A 4,412-nucleotide genomic window follows, 5' to 3' on the forward strand; every position below is an offset into this window, starting at 1 on the left:
GGGAGACACGGGCAGCCTGCAGTGTATTCCTGGTCACGAGACCCGAGTCCAAACAAGCGGCTGTGCCGGTCAGCGTGTCAGCCCGCAGGGGTGCTCCGGTCCCCTGCAGGCAGTGGCCGTGGTCCTGCCTGTTTGTCTCTGAGATTCAAGACAGCCCTATCCTTTCAATAAATGGTCTCGTGCAAAACAAGCCTGGCATGCTGCAGTCCATGGGGTTGCAAAGAGTCGGACATGATTTAGCGACTGAATAACAACAACAAAAGTGTCTTCCGCATCCTCTGAGCTCCTGCTGTGCGCCGGGCTCTGATCAAGGGTGGGGAGCAGGTGTAGCGCCCTAGAGACACAGGGGAACCCGAGGCTCAGAGAAGAGACGTGCTTTTACCCAACTCACAGAGCATTTAACAAGTCTTAGTGCTGAGACTGGGACTCGCAGTGCTGGTGGCAAAATCTTGCGTGTTTTCAGCCAAAAGGCCCATCTCACAAGCACAGTAAAGCCGGCCCAGAGCGTGGGGGTCCTGGCTGCGATGTCAGCCAGTCTATCAAGCGTCAGCTGGACAAATATTTCTTGAGCCGCCAGGACATACCAGGCCCTGGGCTGGACCCCTGGGGTACAGTCAGGCAGAACACACCGTCCTGCTTCCAGAACCAAAAGTGAACCACTCAGACCATCCCGCCCAGGGAGGGGTATTTGAGCCAAGGCTGAGGGGAGCAGAGAGTGAGCAGCCTGAGTACTTTGGGAAGATGAATGTGGCAGTGCCAACTCCCAGCCCAGCCCCAGCCTCCTTGAGGCTCAGGCCAGGGTCACCTCCTCCTGGAAGCCTTCCCTGATTCATCCCTCCCCAGCCTGGGTCAGGCACTCCTCCAACTCCCATAGCTCTGTGTTCTTGTGTTATTGTCTCTCTGAGTCCCCACCAGCCTGGGAGCAGCTTGGGGACAGGGGTTCGTCTGCAGTACCGTTTCAGAGCCTGGCTGAGTGAGAACCCAGGCTGCCAGTCACCAGGCACCCCTCACTGGTTGGTGAGCTCCTAATGGTCAGCTCGGCAGGGTTCAGCTCGGAGTCTTCAAGATCGCTTCCTCCGAGCCTAGAATAGGACCCAGCCCAGGGCAGGCATTCCGAGTTGTTGTTGTCCAGTTGCTAAGTTATGTCTGACTCTGTGTGACCCCATGGACTGCAGCACGCCAGATTTCCCTGTCCTTCACCATCTCCCAGAGTTTATGATGCCATCCAACCATCTCCTCCCGCTCTCAATCTCTTCCAGCATCAGAGTCTTTTCCATTGAATTGGCTCTTCGCATTAGGTGGCCAAAGTACTGGAGCTTCAGCTTCAGCATCAGTCCTTCCCATGAATATTCAGGAGTTCTGCATTTGTTGAAGAAGTGAACTTGGAAGTCCCGGTGCACGTGGACAGGCATCTCACGCAGTCCTCCCGACACACCTGTGTGCTGGAGGGTCTTCTAATTGTCTTATGGAGCGGGCTGAGCTAGGGGGTGTGGTTGGTACATTTCTTAAGTAGATAGATCAATTACCCTTCCTGACTGAACAGCTGGATGAAGTAAGTCTCGTGAAGAGGCCACACGCCTGAAGCCACCATCCAGATCAGAAATCGCAGACGGGCACCCGTGCTCCAAGGCCTCTGCCTGCCTCCCGCTTCCTGCCTCCCTCCACGGCCCCACTGAGAGTAAGCATGTCCTTCCCGCCGCAGATGGCCTTGCCTGGGTGGGACCTTCGTAAAGGCAGCACACGACGCGAGTCTCCGTCCGGCTGCCCCCACAGCCCTGCGTCCAGGACCCACCCACGCTGTGCGGAGTGCCGGGCCGTCACACTCCTCCGCAGTCCTGTCGCAGGCCTGTTGGCCGCTCACTGTTGGGAGCCACTCAAGGGGCTTCCAGGGGGTGGCCGCTGTGTGTGCTTCTGCTGGGTGTCCCTCCGGGAGTGGACGTGCCGAGTCACAGCCCAGCAGATGCGGCCAGGCGGGGCGACCCGAACTTTGGCTCAAAGCGCCAGAACCAGTTTTCCCCAGCAGTGACCACCCGTCTGTACATCTCAGGTCTTCTTTCCGGTCGGCGGTTACTGACCCTCGGTGTGGTTCGATCTGTACTTCCCCGAGGGTGGAAAAGCTGAGCACATCTTCACACTCACCGACCATCTGAATATCCTCTTTGCTGAGGTGTCTTGTGTGTCTGCTTTATCTGCTTTTTTTCCTTCATGATTCGCAGTTGTTCTTTATTCTAGATTCAGATTTTTTTTTTGTCCCACGTATGTACTGCAAACATCTCCATCTTTGGCTCGTGGGTTCCTGAGCCTAGACTAAGACCCAGCCCAGAACAGGTGTTCCAAGTTGTTGTTCAGTGGCTAAGTCATGTCTGACTCTTTGCAACTGCAGAGCCTGCACAGGGAGGGCTCAGGGCGCCATGGCCCCCTGCTCGCGGCAGGGCAGGGCAGGCCCAGTTCCGCCTCTTTCAGCGGGGATCGCCCTCTTTCAGGGCCTCCCCTGGGGAGTCTGTTCCCCTGTCCAGCCCAGGGCACCAGGGGTACAAAAGGGGCCCTTGCTGCCAGCTGACTGGCTAGCACTGCTCTCATAGCTCCCAAGGGATCGGGGGTCCCGTGCGATCCCACCCCAGACCCCTTTCTTGTCTGACCCCTGGCCCTGCCCAGTCCTGACGTGACCACGATCCCGCCTCATGCTCTGCGTCTCAGGGGCCCAGATCCCTGCTAACCCCAGGCTGGGTGTGGAGGTTACCAGCACCTGTCTGGTGTTGACCGTGTGCGCCTTGCGCTGGGTGGCCCAGAGGTCAGCGGCTGCAGCCCTCGGCTGTCCTGCCCACCGGGACACGCGAGGATGGGGGGCAAAATCTACTGAGCAGCACAGGCTCAAGCCGTGGGCGCCCCCTCCCGCCTCACCTCCGCGGGCCCCCTTCACGGGAGGCGCTGGTCCTCAGGATGGCGCAGAAACCCGGCTGCTAAGGCTCGAGTTTATGATTTATGATTGCTTTGTGCTTCTTTGGTTAACGCCAGGAGAGGTGCAATCTCAAAAACCTCAGGCTTATCTGCCTTCTGGTTTCCATGGAAACCCCAAAGGCTCTCAGTCACGTGCTGGGGAGAGAAGTAGCTCTCTGGGTCTACTATGAGCCAGCCGGCCGCCAGCCCTTGAGGGCGTCGCAGGATGGGTTGTGAGGCTGGCGGGCCAGCGCCTGGGCTGGGAAGGGGAAAGGGCCCCAGAGGACCTGGGCAGCCTAAGGCCCTAGAAGTGACTGGCCTGGAGAGCGGCTCTTCCCCCCACATTACAGGCGCGCAAACTGAGGCTCGGAGAGGGGAGGGAAACCTGCCCCAAACCCGGCAGACCGGAGTCTCAGGGCCCCGGGAAGCCTGTGTTGTGGGCACATTGTTGGAAGTCACGTCACAGTGGTTGTCCATCTTACTGAAACTGTGTGACCTCGCTCGGGGCTGGAGGGGTTGAGACAGGCCTCCCCTCCACCCGGGGCACCCGGGGCCCGAGCGTCTGCCTGCACGCCGGTGACCAGAGCTGCCTTCAGCTGCGTCGGAGGCCTCCCCCCGGCTGGGGACGGGGCTCCGGGGCTCCTGCCGCCTTCACCCGCCCAGTGACAACCCAAAGCCACAGGCAGAGCCCGCAGTGCCCACCGCCCCCTCAGCCCCCAGACGCTGGTCAGCAGCAGTGTGAGCTGCCGGGACGTCACCTTCCTGCCTCGCCCAGCCCTGTGCGGCTCCACTGCGGGGATCTGGTGCTGGAGGCAGGTGGGTGGTGTGAGGAGTGCGCTGTCCTCAGGCTGGGCTGGGGGAACCGGCGACGTCACAGCTCCAGTCCTGCTGGGCCACAGGCTGACCCCTTGGCTGGGCGCTGGGTGGGCTCTGAGGGCAGCTCCACCGGCCGCTGTAAGGGGAAGCCGGCTGGCGCCAATCCCCCCCTCCCCGGGCTGCAGCCAGGCCCTCAGCGAGCCCTTGAGTTGCTTGAGTTGGGATTTTCACTTGTGCCAGGAAAGGGCTCCCAACACCCCCACTGGGCCCCTGCCGGCGCCTGGGGGGGAGGTGGGCAGGCGCTGAGAGGGGACTCAGAGAGGAAGCGCCTGGCCCGCTCCCCTGGGCACAGTGCCCGCTCCCTGGCTCACAGGGACCCTAGCAGGGGAGGGACCTGAGGTTAAACCAGGCTAAGGGAGTGCTGAGCGCCCTGGGGCTCTGGCCAAGGATGGCTGGCTCTGACCGCGGCCCTCCCCACTCCCGGGCGGCCGACGGATGGGCTGAGAGCCGGGCTCTGCCTTGTTTTTAGTGGCGTCGCAACCTCGTGGTTTAAACAGACTGTTTTAAGAAAAGGGGAATTTCAGTAAAAGCCGTCTTCTGGGGCACTCAGGGTCCAGGAGAAATTCCTTCCAACCCCCTGCTGTTGAAGAGCCAGGGAC

The sequence above is a fragment of the Giraffa tippelskirchi genome, chromosome 1, assembly GCF_054371585.1.
Source record: "Giraffa tippelskirchi isolate mGirTip1 chromosome 1, T2T-mGirTip1v1.2.pri, whole genome shotgun sequence".
In the NCBI taxonomy this organism is placed as follows: domain Eukaryota; kingdom Metazoa; phylum Chordata; class Mammalia; order Artiodactyla; family Giraffidae; genus Giraffa; species Giraffa tippelskirchi.